The sequence below is a fragment of the Topomyia yanbarensis genome, chromosome 3 (assembly GCF_030247195.1).
Source record: "Topomyia yanbarensis strain Yona2022 chromosome 3, ASM3024719v1, whole genome shotgun sequence".
Lineage (NCBI taxonomy): Eukaryota > Metazoa > Arthropoda > Insecta > Diptera > Culicidae > Topomyia > Topomyia yanbarensis.
Genome location: NC_080672.1, coordinates 63,432,021 through 63,451,755, shown reverse-complemented (window position 1 = coordinate 63,451,755; position 19,735 = coordinate 63,432,021). Strand labels below are relative to the sequence as shown.

Here is a 19,735-nt window from a genome sequence, read left to right as displayed (position 1 = left end):
TCTCGTCGACAAACAGAACCTCCGTGCTTACTAGTTGATTAGCGTTCACGCAAGACGTGTGATTTGTTGGATTTTAGCGCCAATTTGGTGCCAATTTGGACTTATGTAACTAGCATCAAGTTTGTGTTAGTTACTGACGAGAAGAATCCGACACACTGGAAAACTATTTCTTAATTAAAAAAAATATTGAAATCGGACCAACACTTTTATGAAGAGTTTTACTCGGCAGCAGTGTCAATATTTCAATGTAATCAATGAAATTTTAAGGACGCCAATATATTTTCTGGACTCTGGTATAGATTCATTAGATTGCAGTTCATACAGCGATAAATTGAAAGTCGTTTGCTAGCAACATTTGGCTTTGTTGTTAAAAGCAACTGCAGCCACTGGCGTAGCCCTTGCACTGATGGTGGGTTCACTACATCATCATCAGCATCTGGTATGGATTCATTAGATACTTTGCAATTTATTTCCCAAAAAACAGCTCAATTTTGGGCCCTGAAAGTAGAGGACCCCCTTAAAATATATCAGGACAAAACTGGAACAGTCTCATCAAACAGATGTGAGTGGCTAGAAATTCAAATATATTGTTATCCTGTGATACTAATTTTATTGATATATTTTACCAGGCATTTCCCAAGCAACATAAGAAGCGATAAAAGAAATAAATAAAAACATTCCAATCATAGCGAACTCTCCTTACTCAGCGCACGATCGTTCCTCTCTTCCGAAAGCCTTGTTTGAGCCTGGTGCTGTCACTCACTCGCAACCGCAACCACAGTCACTCTTCAGCAGCAGCTCGTTTTCTTACGCTCTGCCTGCAGCACGTGTGATACCGATCTTTTGAGACCCCGTACCCCAACAGTAACTCACTCTCTGCAGACCACGGCAGTTCAGCTACAACCAGTAAACTCACCACCATCAACCTACTGCCGATCGAAACGCTGTTGGGTGGTAGGTCCACCGCACGCTGGTCACCCATTCTCTCTCTCTCGCTCCGCGATCAATACGCTACCGATCATATGGTCTTCCAGGGGCAAAGTGCGCCACTTTCGCTCGAATCATGCGCGCTCCGTAGGCTCCGTTTTCCTCGTTTCCACACCCACCGATGCTATGCTGGGAAAGTGACCATGACGCGGACGACGGCGACCGACGACGACGGCGACGACGGTGATCGTGGCGGCATTGCTATGGTGAATATCGGCTCGGTCGTCTAGCGCGATGTGGTGAGTGTCGTTTGCCACTGACTGGTTTGGGGCTGCAAAGATCGAACACCGTACGTACCGTGGCTCGATCGCGATGTTATTAAGTCGCGCAAGTTTAGTTGACTAAGTCGCGGTCTGAGCGCAGGTACCTTCTCCTGCCGAATCGAGTCTAGCTGGTGCTTGAACGTGTTCCGAATCAAACGGATTGCTTTCTTTCCCTCCTTTTGATTTCTGTGTTCTGTGCAATCCGCAGAAAACTTTGAAGGTGCGGGATCGTCCTACACGACGAGCACATTACGCGATCGTGACCAGAATCGATCGTGCTGACATTTCCAGAACCTTTTGGGATTGGCCAAAGCAAACCCCGATACTAATTGTGTGTGTGTGGCGGAAAGAGAAATCTGTGTAAGCCTACTGCAAAACCCCGTTCGCAGTTAGTTCCGTTGCGAAGCTTATTGACACGTGTTAGTCTCGGTGTTTGTTTATTTTTTTATTTCGCTTCCTCCGAAGAAAGGTGTGCTGATGATAGTTTCTCATTTTTCATCTCCAAGTGAATGCAGTGATTTTTAAAAGTGTATGTGTTTAGTACTAGCCGTTGCATTGCTGCAGTGCGGTTTCGTCCGAGGCGAAGAAGTTTAACGCGAGGAAAGTTTGAAAGAAAGGGAATGTGATGCAAAGGCGATAGCTTATTCGCTCGTAGTAAATTGGTTGTTTGAGTGTAGCCTCAAGTGACACATATTTTTTTTTGCTTTTGTTTATGGAAGAGGCCCGGTCGGGGGGTAGCGTAGAGATAAATTATAAGCCGAGTGACGAGAGGTGTATCAAATCGACGGATTCTCGAGGTTTTCCACAAGTTGGATGGAAAATCGTGACTGGCGAGACATAAGATAAACACTAGACTATACTAGCTGGGAGAGCTTTTGCTTTTGATTAAAGACTTGAGACTAGCGTTGGAAGGAGAGGGAAGACATCTTCGACAGAGAAAGGTGAGTTAGAGTTTGGGATGTTTGCTTTGGACGGTTAGATAAGCGGTTAACGGGTAATGTTTAGCTAGTTGCTGTTATGTTATTGCCATACCTATGTTTTGAAATTAACTAAACCCGTTTGGATGTAAATGATGTTTAAGTTTATTGATGAATCAGAGGTCGTGAAAAGTGCACCAGCGTTTGGGAAAGTCAGCTTGTTCTCTTCGTATGAAATGAAATTAGTAAAAAAATTCCATAGCTCTGAGATTACATTTTTCATCTATATAAGATTTTATCAAAATTGTAGAATTGTTTCCTTGGTACTCGATAACCTGAAAAGTTTGTGAAAAGAGTTGGATTTGAATGATGAGATGAAATAATGCTCCCGGGCTGAGATATCTGTAGCATTAAGATATTTGAATCCTTCGAATCTTTGAATTTTCCAACTATCCGATTTTCGGTACGTTGGATCATTAGATCTGTGAACCTTCTGTGTATCTTCACTTGTACACTGTGAACCTGTGCATCTTCACTTCACATCTTTGAATCTTCTTACATTGAAGTATTTAATTTTTTTCATCTTCGGATTTTTTTTTATTTCCTTTTAGACCTTAAGATCTTTGGACCTTGAGACCTTTTGATTCTTGGATCTTTAAATATTTGAATTTTTAGAACTTGGTATTTTTGGGCACTTGGACATTCGAATCTTTTCATGTTTGTGTTTTGGATTTCGAAATGTTTTCGAAGTTGTATTATTAAATTTCTACACTGTTTTATTCTTAGATATTTAGATCTTTGAACCTATATATCTAATAATTTACGGATCTTTGGATTGCATTTTAAAATATGTATTCTTTTGAACTTTTGAATAAATCTTATTATCTTCAGTCCTTTGAATCAGAGAGGGAATCGTTTGTAAATTCCACGTAACATTTTAATACAGGTCGGACTCGATTATCCGGGGATTTCAAAAAAATCTCACCCCAGATAATCGATTCAATTTTTTAGGTGTTATTTAATCGAATTTCTTTTGGTGTTATTTCATGAATTTAAGCTTTATTCGCGAAGAAATTGGAAATAAAATGGTCAGGTTAAATTTTCCTATTATGGTAAATGTAAATGTACCTATTGAAGTAGAATACTTCTAACGTTTCAATATGGGGTCCCGTTTCAAAAATTTCAGTTGAGAAATTTTCCCAGGTTTGAAATGCGAATATCTTCCGTTCTACTGGACGAAATCACAATATTTTTGCACTATCAGATCGGAAATTTGTGCACGTATTTCGTATTAAATTTCGTAATTAGTGCGACTACTATAAATAAACCAAAACTAGGATTTTTAAAAAATCCTTCGGAAACAGCGAGGAAAATGCGCAATTTGCCAGCATATCCCACGCAGAGCCGTCAAAAAGGGGCATGTAAGCGTTTCATTACATACGGGAATATTATATATACAGGTCACGCGAGCTTGTTTTGTATCAGTAGGTGCTCGCTTACGACACGAGCAACATGTTCGTCCGGACGGTACAATGAGCGGTATCATGTTTGCGTTCCCGTATCAAGCGTCATCGCAAGGTTCTTCGTGATAAAATCCAGGGAATCACAAAATCCGCCATTCGGCGTCTGGCTTGTCGTGGTGGTGTAAAATGCATCTCCGATTTAATCTACGAATGCTGATGGTGTGCAGGAAAATGTCATCCGAGATGCCGTGACCTACACTGAACACGCCAAGCGCAAAACCGCAATGAATGTCGTCTATACTCTGAAGCGGCAGGGACGCACTTTGTATGGATTTGGAAGTTGAAAAGGTAGAACTCACTTGTATCATTATAAAAAAGGCCCTTTTCCGGGCCACCAAAATCATTTCAAAGAATAAGTTTGCATTTTCTGTTTCATGGACTGTTTCTCTTTGGAGAGCTATTTGGGTTAAACCCTAAATTATGATTTATTTCAGTACGCAAATTGCAAATATGGTCAGAAACAAACTGGAGTGGAGTGGAAAACATTTTTACTAGGCGCATTCAAAAAAGGTTTCAATTCTCAAACATTTTGCCAAGGTGCCGTATTACATTACTCTCTTTACCCTGAGTGTTCGATAATCTCCGTAGTGGAAACACAATTTCAATTTTGTTCTTTATCAAAAATATGTGGTCGAGCAACAAAGGGGTGGAGCTACGACGAACACATATTGAGGACAACACAAAAAAGGACGAGCTTACATTGTGCTGTATTCAGGTATAAAAACTCAGCATGCTGTTGCTCACGCTCAGTTCGTTTCCAGCATCAGCATGCAGCAGTTCGTTTGCAGCATCTCCCGCCAAATTCCAACCGCCGTCCGCTTGCTGCTGTCAGAAGAGTTGGCCAAGCACGCCGTCTTCGATGGCACCAAAACTGTTACCATATACACCAGCACCAAGTAAATTTCGAACACTGCCCAATGAAAAGGCCCTTTTCAGGGCCATCAATTTATCGACAAAGAATGAAATTGAAGTTTTGTTATTACAAGCATCAGCTTGTCAAGAGCGTTGGATAGTAAGTGAGTCACTTGTGAACAATACCGTCGCTTTCACGAGAATGGCACAAAATCAAAAGTTATTTGTGATTTACAGACAGTTTAGTGTACTGATTCAATTTACAAAAATCGAACGTTTTCTAAATCTTCTGTTGTTTTGAATGAAAACCTTCGATTTTTGCGCTGATTGGAAATAGTTGACTAATTCTGTAGAATGTACAATTACTGAAATAACGGATTTTGTGAAAGCAGTGGTTGGTCCATACAATTCGATTCCAAGCGAGCCAGACTAGTTTTCGTTGGAAGGTCCACCTCTGACAATAGAAGTAAACTATTTTATTTTGAATTCAACTACAACTTCCTTGAAAACAGCACAGCTAAAAAAACTTTTGGGAAAAACGCGCAAACCTAAATTTTCCACTATAATGGAAACTGCCTGTTCCCAGCCGCACAGCATCATCAAGATTGATAGTAATTCAAGCCGGGAGGAAAGAGGTTGTAAGGCAATGGAAAACGAAAATTTCATTTATATCTTACTGGAATATAATTGGCTGGTCCTGAAAAGAACTTGTTGGTTTGTGGTTTATTTTGGGTCACAATTTAGGCCTGCTCGATTGCTGATAGCTGTGAATATCTCGCAGGGCGACAGTTTCTGTTCAGTAGTGATTAGGCTTCCTAACGCCAACCGTGACTGGGGCACTTTTACACGGCCTTCGTTGCTTACTGCTTGCGGGGAGGCTTTCCTCCGGTGGACTTACGAGCGGTATGTTTGGTACGGGCCATTTATCAACAAAGAATCGAATTGAAATTTGGTTATTACAAGCATCCGAAAGTAGCTTGCCAAGAGCGTTCGATGGCAAGTGAGCTACTTGTGAACAATATCGTAGATTTCACGTAGAATGACACAAAATTAAAAGTTATCATTTGTGTGTTTGTTTACAGTTTCGTGTTTACTAGGCGCATTCAAAAAAGGTTTCAATTCTCAAACATTTTACCAAGGTGCCGTATTAGATTACTCTTTTTACCCTGAGTGTTCGATAACCTCCGTATTGGAAACACAATTTTAAATTTGTTCTTTATCAAAAATATGTGGTCGAGCAACAAAGGGGTGGAGCTACGAAGAACACATATTGAGGACAACACAAAAAAGGACGAGCTTACATTGTGCTGTAGTCAGGTATAAAAGCTCAGCATGCTGTTGTTCACGATCAGTTCGTTTGCAGCATCAGCATGCAGCAGTTCGTTTGCAGCATCTCCCGCAAAATTCAAACCGCCGTCCGTTTGCTGCTGTCAGAAGAGTTGGCCAAGCACGCCGTCTCAGATGGCACCAAAACTGTTACCATATACACCAGCTTCAAGTATATTCCGAACACTGTCCAAACAACAGGCCCTTTTCAGGGCCATCAATTTATCGACAAAGAATCGAATTGAAATTTTATTACAAGCATCAGAAAGTGGCTTGTCAAGAGCGTTGGATGGTAAGTGAGCCACTTGTGAACAATATCGTCGCTTTCAAGTAGAATGGCACAAAATAAAAAAGTTATTTGTGTGATTTGTAGACAGGTTAGTGTAATGATTCAATTTACAAAAATGTAGAATGTTCAATTACTGAAAATAACAGATTTTGTGAAAGCAGTGGTTGGTCCATACAATTCGATTCCAAGCGAGCCAAACTAGTTTTCGTTGGAAGGTCCATCTCTGACAATAGAACTAAACTATTTTATTTTGAATTCAACTACAACTTCCTTGAAAACAGCACAGCTAAAAAACTTTTGGGAAAAACGCGCAAACCTAAATTTTCCACCATAATAAAAACTAGTGCCCCCGCCGCACAGCATCATCAAGATTGATAGTTATTCAAGCCGGGTGGAAAGGGGGAGGGAGGTTGTAAGGCAATGGAAAATTTCATTTATAATAATAATACTTTATAATTGGCTGGTCCTGCAAACAACTTGTTGGTTTGTGGTTTATTTTGGGTCACAATTTAGGCCCGCTCGATTTCTGATAGCTGTGAATTTTTCGCAGGGCGACTGTTTCTGTTCGGTAGCGATGAGGCTCTTAACGCCAACCGTGACTGGTGCACTTTTACACGGCCTTCGTTGCCAACCAGCCCCCTGTCAAGGACGACGTCTCTGTACAGCCAGCATCACTGCCATGAAAGGCAAAACATTGATTTTGAACCGAATGATTAGAAGCTGTATTTAGTTACAAAATGTCGATTAAATTAAATTATTAAATCATCCCACAAGATGCAAAACGTCGTGTGGAATGCTTGAATATTGAGCATAGTGCCGAACATAATTCTTTGTTTGGGGCTTTATAGCTATAACACCCCATATATGTCGGTCGCTGTCAAACTCCATATGATGGTATAGGGTTGCCAGGGGGCTGTTGCCAACTGCTTGCGGGGAGCCTTTCCTCCGGTGGACTTACGAGCGGTTTGTTTGGTACAGGCCATGTAGCGAAAAATGCTGATCTGCTACTTCTCTGATGCTGGTAGTAGGACGACGGTCAAACGCTCGTTTGCGTGCCTTCATTCATAAAAGTTCAACAATATTTTCAAAGAATGTTGCAAATTGTCAACTTGATAATTCCAAAAATACTCCAAATAAACTATGAATGTGTTAAAGTCGACAAAATCGCATAGAAATTGCTTATTCCAGAGCAGAATTTACCGGTCTAAAGTGTATTCTACTTCACTCCGGTTATGTCTCTGACATTACCCACCCATCTTTTTTGACCCTAGTAAACATTTCAGAATTTCAAGGCGTAATTTGTATTTTCAGTTGGATTTCATTTATTATTTATATTCGTAATGAGTTAACAGTATGTATCAGTTGTTTATAGCCATTTGTGCAAGAATTCTAAGACAAACTTTTTAGTAAGGTGTGTCAACCAGCGGTCTGATTCGGTCCACTTTTCCCTAATATTTACGTAAAATTTTACTTTTCTTAATTTGTTCGCATATTTTCAATATTATTTGTCGGGGTGGTTAAAACCCCGAATAAACAAACATGAATTTGTTAAATCCTATTTAATCAACTTTATTCATCGTTCTTATTTCATTTAATTGATAAATATTCTGCTGCTGGTAATCAATTTCCATTATTTTGAATGTTATTATTCGTTAGTAAATTCTTGATCTAATTTAATTTATCTGTTTTATTTATTTTTACTCTTCTGTAATACAGGTCGATTTTCCGGGGTAAATGATTCTATAACTCGTATACTAGAAAAAATAAAGTAAGTAAACTGGGGGTCGTCTGTTTCTTGCCTCCAGTTTAATTTACGTGGTGGTGTCACATATAACAGCTAACATTTCTTTTAACCCTCATGTTAGTTAGGGCGCATTGTGCATCCAAAAGAAGATCCTTGTCTTTATAACATCATTTAGTTGACCAATGTCATTCCGGATTGTCAGGTGATCTCTACGCATGTAGTCTTCGGAAACTCTCCCCAGGCACGTAGCCAGAGGGGGGGCTAGGGGGCTAAAGCCCCCCCCGAAACTTTTCAAAAATAAATTTAAGAAGCAACATGTTTTTCGGTAACTCGTAAAAAAATTGTATCTTGTTTGGTTTCAACAAATTAATGGGAGAATGGTGAGGAAGATTGCTATTTCGAGCCACCGAAGACATCGGTCACGATATCTACTCAGTATGCCGAGTCTGATAACACACTTCCTTTCATATTGTGTGACTCGTCGGAAGAACAAAAGAAACTGTTACTTTAATTCTTGCTGGGGTGATCCGTCGGATGATTGAATCGTAGAAGCAAGAAGTGGTGCTCCAGCCAAACGTGGAGGCTATTGACTTCTGGAATTTTTGCATAACCGAATTTCATGATGGGGAATATTTGCTGAAGGTGAAAATAGAGGTTATGCTTACGAACATCGCCTTTAACGAGTTCTACCTTGTCAGGCATTCAGTACTTATGTTACTCAACAAATTAGCCTAGGCGAAACCAGTCATTTTGCAACTTGTAATACGTGGTTGATTCTCATATATATGGATGATGAGAAAATCAATGTTCGTCTACAAGATCTGATACTTCTTACTTGAACCGCGGGCGAACGACCAGGAGGTTAAAGCCCCAATAAACAAACTTAACTTCTTTGAACCGTGGCTATTAAAAGATTCCTGTCACATTTGGAAAAAATGTAATTTATTATAAAGGACTCATCTAGGAATTAGACGGGTAGGGTCAGCTAGGATTTCGTCCTAGCTGACCCTGCACGCACAAAACGCAATGCGATAATATCATCATACACGTTACATCTTTGCACATCCATAGTCTCCAATACGATTACCTGAAAAACAAACAATTGCCAAATTTGTGGCTGCTGTTCATATAATATTGACGGCAAAAACTACGTCTAGTATCTCAAAATTAACAGTCAGCATCATCATTGAGGAAGTCGACACTGGTGGCCCGTAAGGGGACAAAACAAAAATGAAATCAGATATTCGCGAACTGCCATGTCCATAGCAGTTACCACGATAATAATACGGAAGTGTACAAGATTGATATGAACGACCACCAAGACGCGGTTGGTTATGAAAAATATTTCTCGATCAGTAAACAGGTCAATCGCACGAGATCTGTTGGACAACCATTAGCGTTTTATCATTTTCATTGTTTACATCGTGGAAATATATTAAAGACTCAAGGCTTCATTTAGCTAATGCATTGAACCGACTCAAGTAAACGAATTGTATAATAAAAAATTAGAAGTTTCATAGAAAACTGAGTACAAAAACTGTCCCAAAATTAACATTTATCGCTAGTAATGGTATCTAACAAAACTCATTTTATGCTAGATATTGGCCTGAATAAAGAAAGTTAGTTAAATCATACGCAAATTGAATTTCTGTAATAGATTAGAGCAATGTGCGCTTAATATAAACGTCAAGCATCTTCCAAACTGTTTTCTTACATTCTTTAGCTAAAAATAATTGACACGTATTTTTTGGTTTGGCTAAATATTATATTTTTTTCAAGTTATTCGCTTTTGAACTTTTGAAGTCTATAAAATTGAACATTTTTCAATCACTGATAACTCGGAAACGACTCGATATATGGAAAAAAATATTAAATAAAAAAGTTGCGTTTTCAAATAAGCTTACCAAAAAAATCACAATTTTTTTGTTATATAACTTATGAAATTTGCAACAAATTGAATTTTTTTAAGGCTGGATCAAATTTTTTATTTATTATTTTATTTAAGTATTAAAATCGTGTTAAAAAGATTGTGTAAAAATTTGGCAGTGGAATTCTTTGCGAGATATTACAATTATAAACATAAAACATGGCAATTTTACACTAAACGCCCAGCGAAAGGCCTGTTATAACTGAAATGTCTCGTAACACTTCGAGTTCCATTCTGAATTTTTCACATAATCTTCTTAATATAGATATGTAATCAAAATAAATTTGATTTCGGGGGACTTTAGAAAATATTTGCTTTTGACATGAGAATACCCCCAAAAAAGTCTTAAATTTGCAGAATGCGAGTCATTCCACGATTTACAACTATAATTTTAGTTCCCTTCAATTTTTTTGCACTCTTTAGCTGAAAATTATAGACACGATTTTTTTACTTTGGCTGAATTTGACTTTTTTTTCAAGTTATGAGTTTTTGAACTTTATAAAGTACTAGCTAATACCCATCGCACGTTGATGCGACTTTCAACGAAATAGGAGGAAACCATAATTTGTTCCGAAGCGCCTTCTTGTAGGCAGATAATCCCCACCAATAGCACACAAACACGCTCCATAACAAATTCCTACTATGCATAAATTTTTACGGCAATTGGTTAAGCCGTTTGGGAGTCCATAAATCACATACATACAAATATCGACTTTTAATAATATAGTGATTTTTTAAAGTTTTATAAATTTAATAGAATTGGACATTTTTCATTGCCTCATAACTGAGAAACTATTAGATTTCTGGAAAAAAGCATTAAATAATAAAAGCTGCGTTTTCAGAAGATCTCGGCGGATTTTTTTTTGTAATATTTGTTTTTGTTAAATAATTTATGTATTATGCAAATATTAGTAACAAAATTTTTTCAGGGTGGAGCCAAAAAAATCTTTTTAGCTTTTTCAAATAATTTATAATTATATCGAGAAGATTGTGTACAAATTTCAGAAAGAAATTCGAAGTATTTTACGAGATATTTCAATTACAATAGGCCTATCACTAGGCGTTTGGTGTAAAATTGCCTTGTTTTAAGTTTATAATTGTAATATCTCGCAAAGTATTTTGATATCCACTCCCAAATTTTTGCACAATTATTTTAACATGATTTTTAATATTTAAAGAAAATAATAAGTAAAAAATTGGTCCAACTTTAAAAAATTCAATTTGTTTCAAACAATTGCAAATTTCATAAGTTATATAACAAAAAGAAATTGCTATTTTTTCAGTAAGCTCACAACTTTTTCATTTAATATTTTTTTCCATATATCGAATCGTTTCCGAGTTATAAGTGATTGAAAAATGTTCAATGTTATAAACTTCAAAAGTTCAAAAACTAATAACTTGAAAAAAAAATCATATTTAGCCAAAATAAAAAATACGTGTCAATTACTTTAACTAATGAATGCAAGAAAAAAAAAATGGAAGGAATTCAAATTTTGATTGTAAATCAGACGTGGAATGACCCATATATTTTGATCCTATTGATCACCAAAGATCCTCCTTCCTAACTGGGGTATGCCAAAAAATTATGTTAGCATGATGCATTAGAACTGGTAATAGTTACAGGACGCCAGATCAAGAAAATAGAAGTTGAACCATCTACAATTCGTTTGCTAAATCAGAAGATTTTGTGCAAATTTCGACATTCTCTTCGATCGAACATTTTATGGATATTTTTCTACTCATTTCGATTTAGCGTCATCTACACCTTTTAAACGTGTAGCTTAGAACACCTTGCGTTTTCCAGCACTGTCAAGGATTGTCATATTCGGTTAGCGCATAAATACTGAGAACTCTAGAATATCCATTGTTGCAACGAGAGTAAATTGTAACTTGTAAATAAAAATAAATAATAAAAATCAAATTAAACATCAATAATTCGTTGATGTACTATAGCCTTTCTTGTGACAAAGAACATGGATTGTCTTAGATTTGGCTTTGTTTTCATTAAGAACTTTTCAAAATTTCGTTTAGTTTCTAGTGACAATATGAAGTAATTAGAACTAAAAGCTTTATGCAGGAGCGGGTAAAGCGTAGTTGGTAAATTGATTACCTTTTACGCAGCTCATCACGGTTCGTTCATCAATCCCGCACATGTAGGGTTAGAAATTTTTCTAAAGAAATTTTCTAACCCAAAAAGAGGCGAATAACCATAAGGTTAAAACCTGTATAATCGAAATAAAAAAGCTTTATACAATAATTTTTTAAGCCCCTCCCGAAATAAACTCCTGGCTACGGGCCTGACTCTCCCACTCATGTTTGTCACCAGCGAAGAACTACAGAATTGATTACGTACACGATGGGTTCTCGGCGGTTTCAGCAAGAAGTACTGTTGGGGCCCTCTTTACATAGCCTAACATCCATTTTTGCTTGAGCTACCCAAGAATTGAAATCGCCTCCAGTGACTGCCGGGTCTCTTATCAAAATCTTGTTGACCATTTCTTGACCAACTTTTTTCTACCGCATATAAGGTTCCAAAACTATTTTTTTCTTAGAACTGTTGGCATCATGAAACACAAAATACCTGGTTTACTAAAGATAGGTGCTTCTTACGCAGTGCTAGAAGCTGCTCAATATTTACCTTCCGATCAAGTCCAATTGCATGAAAAAGGTACTTGAAGGCAATCTAAATTAGAAAGTTCTATCAGTTTCCAATAATATTTACATATATTGGGCTACGAAAATATTCCAAAATTTCACTTTCACCATTAACAGAAACTATCCCTGGCAGCACTGTTTCAGCGGAACCCAATCAGATTTGTGTAAACCAAAAGTTATAGTCGTTTAAAAACGTGGTATTGAGTTCTTGTCGCCCGGTCTCACGAACACTTCTGCAGCTTCCTGGTTGAAAACAATCCCATTTGATTTTGCCGTCTTTGTTTATTATTTTCCACCAGCTAGTGATGTAGTGTTTGTGTCATGTGACGCGTACGTACATGAGCCGTAGAAAAGTCTATTGGCATGAATGGGTTAAAGATGCCATTTGAATTCTGAGCAGGAATCAATTTTTGAAGGGGATAATGGAAGAAGAGCAATATTTTGTCAAAGTCCACTGGAACTGAGAGCAGGATATTCGTCAGAATTTTACACCGAATTTCATTGAAAATAGGAACATGATTCTATCAGCATCTTGAAAAAATCACAATCTTCAGCAGAATGCTATTTTGAGCAGGATTCAACCAGACCTTAAAGAAGCTTTTCTCTAGAATCCTGCATCGAAATTCAGAGAAAAAACCATAAAAATACGGATAAGAATTCAATCGAAATTTTAAATAGATTCCATCGGAATGCTAAGAAAACTTCGATCAGAATCCTAGAAAGTATCCATACAGAATCCTGAAAAGCATGTCATCATTATCGCAAGATAGTGCCAGAAACCGACCGAGTAAGTATAAGTAAGTATTTGTGTGTAAAAAAGGCCTGCAGTAACCAACATGTGTATTACAAAAAAAATGTACTTTTAGTTTAAAACTAAAAAGTTGCATATTTGGCAAGACTTCCGTAAAAACTAGCATTTTTTTCTAAATTCATTGAACAAATCCTCCAAAAATCATCTCTCTAATTGATTCTAGTGCAAACAGTACCAGAGATATAATCCAAAGAACTTTTTTTTTTAATTTGTTAAAATTAGGAGTGTTCCCATGGACTGAGGGGTGATTAAAAATGACACAATAATTTAGGATATTATATATTGGCTGTAGATGAACAATTTCTTCGAAATTGGTTCCAATCCGTGAAGGTCGATCCCAAGTTTCAGTTTTTTGCCACTTTTCGTGGAATGACCCATATATAAGCTATTTTAGAGGTAAGCCAAAATTTGCAAGGAGGTTAACCCTAGACCCCCCCGAAAAAAAGTTTTGTTGACTGCAATGATCGAATTAACACTATAATCAGACATTCTAGTTGAAATTTGATTTTTTTTTCGAAGCACCCGGATAATCGAATCACGGATAATCGAATCCCCGGATAATAGAATCCCCGGATAATCGAGTCCGACCTGTACAATATTGAACAGACAGAGCATAAATATAAATTTATTTGGCGTTTTTTCATGTTTTTCAGTTTTAAGTAGATTTTTTCAGTGTTTCGCAACAAGAACAAGTGAATTAGATATCTTTCTAAAATGTTCCAGACTTTATCTGTTTTAAATGTATCCCTTCGTATTGATTGGGGCTTTATAATAGTATTCCAACCTTCAAAATTGTATTTGACTAGAACGAAATCTGTTTCACTCCCCAGAATTCATTCCACATTGGATTGTTGATCTTTGTGTGTTTAATTCTGTAGATGTTTGGATCACCAGACATTTCCGTCCATGGATCTTTGAACCTATCATACATTGGATTGCATTTTTGAGTCTTTTAGTTTATAGAATTTGAAGATCTTTGGATCTTTTCATCTTTAGATCATTGAATTGCATACTTGGATCTTTAAATCTTTGTATGAATCATAATATGTTAGTATCTTTGTATCTTAGTTTTTATCTTTGGAGTCTTATATATTTAAAAATCCTTTATCATAGCTTTTTTAATATTTAAATTTTTGACTTTGGATTGGATTTTTAAATCTTGAGATCTTTTGATCTATATAGCTTAGTATTTCTGGTTTTTCGTCTTCAAAGCTCTGTTTCTCATTGGTTCTTTGCATATTCTGATTTCTCAATCTTTCTCAATTTTTAATTCCTTAGAATTATAAATCCTTATTCATTGGATTGAATGATTGTGTTAGAGTGTTTAATGTTTAGCTCTTGTGTTTTTTTTTACTTCTGCTCATCTTTGAATCTTTGGATCCTTGAATCTATCAATGTTTGGTTTTTTGCATCTGTGGAACTCTATAGCAATTTAAGTCCATAAAATGTAAACGTAATTCAATCTCTTAACGTATTTTTCGTTATTTTGGTCTGCACACTATTTCTCAACTTCTAAATAACTTAATTAGTCTCTAGGTGTTTGCATTTCGACTTCGTCTCTTCAGACCCACGGCACACGATCAATGCACCGGGCTGAGTCCAAAATTGGAAACACTGTTTGTGAACACACTAAACGACTTCTAACTTACTTACCATGTCCCGTAAGTGAAGAGATTCTATTTGCTGATAAGACATACTGAATTCGAACCTTGTTTTCAGCTAAGCAGGCGAATTCAAACAAAATGCTAAAAAATGCTGTTTTCAAAGTTTCTTTTTTAACGTTTCTTATGTATCTTTCATTTTTCATGTTATCTTTCTCCCATAAAAAATCAGTTTACTTGTCCATTTATGCTTTTTTATTATTAGCCTAAATTATTTTTCATAATTTTCATTTGGCGGTCGCAATACAAGACACGTGAATTTCTAAATTTTTGTGTCTTATTATCGCCAAATTAGTTCAGAATTGAACTTATCTAACTAGCATATAGTTGGTGTTAGTTACTAACTAGGGGAATCCGAAACACTAAGAAACTATAAAATAATTTCGTTTTGTTTATTTTTATTTCGTTTCATATATTTTTTTCAATTATTCATTTTGTGTTTTCTATTTTTGGTCACCGTTGGTAAATGTTATCGTTTTTTATTGATATTTTTCGGTGATTACCGAAAAATATCAATAAAAAACGATAACAATTATTCATTTTCTAAAATTTACCTTATTTCTTTTTCTTAAATTTTCCATTCAACCCTTTTTGGAATTTATGTTTCTGTTTTACTTTTTCTTTATTTTTTCATTTCTTTTTTTTTGTTAAATTTTTTAAAAATGTTCATTCATTTTAATTTTTTCCTTTCAGTATGTTTCATCTTGGTTTTTACATTTGGTAGGTTATTTTTTTCATCGCCTATGAACTTATTTTACTTTTAATTTTAATTTCGCAAGTTTTTTTTGTTTTTTAATTGTTTAGTTTTCTTTCATATTTTTTATGCTTTGGATTTTCTTTCCGCTCTTTCAATTTTCCCATTTGTCTATTTGATTCTTTTATTATATTTTTGTTCAATCGATAACATCCAAATATCTTCTGACTACATACAGGGCCGTACAGTGGTCCTGGCGGGGTCTATGGTTGTGCCCCTTTAGTGTTTATATTGCATTTGTTCTTCAATTCGATTTCCTAACAATATTTAGTATGTACAGCAAAGTACACACTTTTTCCGACCAGTACAAGATTTTCACTTCGATAGAATCAAGTTCATTCGTGAATTAGGAGGACCAGTAAAAGCATCATTACCCTACAGCTTGCTAGATAACCATATAAGCAGTTTTGATAGCTTATCAAGGCAGTTTTGGTTAAAAACAACTGGAAATGACGCCCCTTGCATATCACCAAAGAGGGCGTAATAAACTGATAAAAACTTGAGCAGAGTAATCATAGCAGTCCGAGAGATTTTAATGTCCATTCAATTTCGAAGTATGCATGAAATAATTTAAAAAAAAATGCGGAAGTTAATTCTGAGACGATCTTTTGAAAGCGACGAAGAAAACCGAAATTTCCCACCAGCAGAACAAAAATTTTAAATATATAAATAAAAAAAAGTAATATATTAAATGTAAGCTACCATAAGGTTAAAACCTCTATAATCAAAATAAAAAAATGTAAGTTCACTGCAAATTTGTCTGTAATATCATCATTTCACCATGGGCCACAAATCGATTTTTTTCGTCGAAAATCCAGAACTTATAATCCGTTAGTGCTAGACTTTCAGTGTCTTTGGAACAAATTATCTACAATAAAAACCCTTAATTTTGGGGAAAACAAAGTTAGGGGGGCCCTCTCAATTTTTGATATAAAAAAATTATCTCCTGAATGGAAAAAGATAGGAGAATACAATCTTCTAAAGAAATATAGAGAAATCGATTCTGAGTAACTTTGTTGAAAATGTCGAATTTCTATCTTCAACGGTTTTATTTTTACAGCGATTCCCCTTCTCTTAAAAAATCAGTTTTTTTAATACAAAAACTTTGACGATGATTTCTCGTGAATGTCGACTTCGGACACCAGTTAGCTCTTACAAATGCGCACATTTCTTCTTCAGATACCAAATCATTAACTGTTATAGAAACAGAGTTATTGACGATTTTATGCTCAAAATTCGACATTTTTTTAAGTAAATAACTCCAAAGGTGGCAAAAAGTTGCAATCAATGCAATGTTATGACCATCTGGTAATATTTTAAAAACTCTACAAAATAAGGGGCACATGGTTTGTCTCCTAGCGATTCTTCAAGTGAAATGGTTGCTTGTAAACTCCCTCTGTTATAGGTATTTTTTACACAATTCATTCTAGGTGTTCTACAAGAAATAATTGGTAAAACGTACTTTATTTTAGCAGTGTAGAAACTGTTCAAACGTAGAAAAAATATTGCTACTGAAAAAATCAATATCTCGTTTATAAAATTGATAATAAGTTGGTCTCTAAAGAATAAATTGGTGGAAAATTTCAATTTTTTTGGGAAATTCACTTTAAAACTATTTTACTGAAAAAAATATTTTTTTAAGGATCACACCAAACCAAACCACTGACAATAGTTTAGCAATTGTCAATAAAATTACCAAAACATGATTACTTTTTAATTTTCTGAAGGGCTTTATACTTCCATTTTTATTGTTCAGAAGAAATTATTTTTATTTCAAAAATGCTGGGACAACCCTATTTTTACACCGAAATAAAAATTGTGAAGAAATTCATTTGAAGACACTGAATGTCTAGTCTAGTACTGAATGTCTAGTAAGAACTGGATCTTCAACAAAAAATCGACTTTTGACCTTCGGACAGAGGTAGTTTATACGCAACCATTTTACGCAAAGAGTCGCTAGGAGACAAACGATGTACACCTTATTTTGAACCTTTTTCAAAGTACTATCAGATGGAGCTTTATTCCAGAAGTCTGTACACACAGATCAGTTGACACTGAGCAGACGTTTATTGCGGAATTCAACCAGCCTCGATCATAGAAAAATTCGAAGAATTTTTTAGAATATTTGTTTCTTCACCAATAAATAAAACAATTTCCGATTGTTAAAAAAAACTCCGAGAAACCTGAAAAAGGCTTCACGAGATGCTTTTTATACAAGCGAGTAAAGCAAAGATGCTTTTAGGATTTGATGCCATTAAAAGTTGCATGAATTGCTACAAACAATTCCACTTGTTCAAATTGCTTGCCAAAATCCTACTTTTTCCATTTTTTTGGTGGTACTTCTTAGTAACAGAAACGTATTTTTCATTAAAATTACGGTAAAAATTCTTTCATTTGTAGGGTTCATAACAAATCTCGTTCTATTGGTTCAAAACTTCTGATTTAAAAAAAGTTTCATTGTGAGTTTTTTTGAGCCACTCTAATGCGGAAAGGAACAGTTTGATGACGAAATAAAAAAAATGCTGATCGATTATGTTCAATAATTCACAGACTTTGATGGCCCGTCATTCACTTTAAACCAATCACCAACTTCCAATGTTCCAATTAGCGTTAGCGAAGTCGCCATAAAACAATAATTGTATCCACACCAGCAGCCCTCGAATTGATTAATGACACCATAGAAATATTGGGCAGTCCTACCAACCACTCCTACCTCGTTGAGCAATTCACAATCCGTCGCGACGAGCCCCGAAATGGGCGTTCAGTAGCTGGAGAGTGGTAGCCAAGCCATTTAATTATTCCGAAAGCTGTCAGTTTACTGCTGGTGATACCATAAATTCAACCACACGCAATTCCTAAACGCTAGGCAACCCGCAACAGGTAGTAGAATCGGAGCCCACTGCCGGAAGCTTGAGCCCATCATCCTATCGAATGTCGCGTCGCGGAAAAAATGACTTACGCATCGTTTTGGAAAACCGGCCCATGATATACTGAGGCGAACCAGTTCCGCATTTTTCTGGTGATTTTTAATTGGTCCAATCTCTGTCACTGGCAGTGGTGGTGCCGATTGGCTGTTATTCGAAAGTGAAAACCACCTTCGCCGAAAGTGAAGTTCAGGGCAGTGATCGAAGAAACGCCAGGCAACAACAGAATGGAAAGAGAAAATTTTAAATCTCCTAGCGAGGTTATTAAAAACACTGAAGAAAATAAATTGGGAAAGAATATTTATTAATCACTCGTTAAAGCGGAAAAATAATCGCATAAACTAAATCAACACTGCAGTCGGGGGATTGTATCTGTTCGTTCCGTTGAAAAATAATTCACGAGCTTCCGTCGTCGCAACCGGTAATGATTGACGGCGCGAAGACCCCGTCAAAAAGACAATCACTCTTCCAACGCCAGAGATCGAATAGCTTATAAGCGGATCGTACCTGGCTTCGCCCAATCAAGAAACTTAACATTTCTGTTTCCGAACCCAAACAGACCCGAAGGTAGTGAAGAGTGAAAGTCCCAGGCGCCTTTGATTCGGTGTCCATTCTCTCGCCGCTGCCGCCGCCGCGACCACGGTACACCGAATCAACAGCAGCTGTTGCGCGATTTCTGCGAGACCACGGTCAGGGTCTTTTGCGCTGATGTGAGTGGGGCCCAGACAGAGTTGCCCTCTTTTTCTAACCAGACTCACGGTTATGGTTGTTTGTACGATTTCGTCGATGCTATCCGGTTTCTTTTTGAGCCGGTTGCCGACACTTGCCGTTTTTCGTAAAACTTTTCGCTTTCAATCAGGTTTAAGTTTGCGCCTGCGGTAATCATCATTTCGGGGTGAATTTCGCGTGTAAGCTTTCGAGACAATTTTGTTCAATATTTAATTTCAAAATTCCGCTCTAGTACAAAGAATGGCTCAATTGAACCGGTAGGATTTCTCCGCAAACTCGCCAATTGCTGTGGCTCCACTATTGATGCCGTATGAAGTAACCGCACGGCCAACTATGCAAGCCATTCAGTCACGCCAAACCAAACACACAAATA

General features: G+C 36.5%; 1 protein-coding gene across 1 annotated transcript in view; it reads left to right on the top strand.

Annotated features, from left to right (window-relative positions):
- Positions 1-1,348: 1,348 nt before the first annotated feature.
- Positions 1,349-19,735, top strand: part of LOC131691058 (mucin-2) — a 610,571-nt gene continuing 592,184 nt past the window's right edge. The window contains exon 1 of the mRNA XM_058977218.1: positions 1,349-2,191. The gene's annotated coding sequence lies outside the window, so the exon portion shown is untranslated. The remainder of the gene's footprint in view (positions 2,192-19,735) is intronic.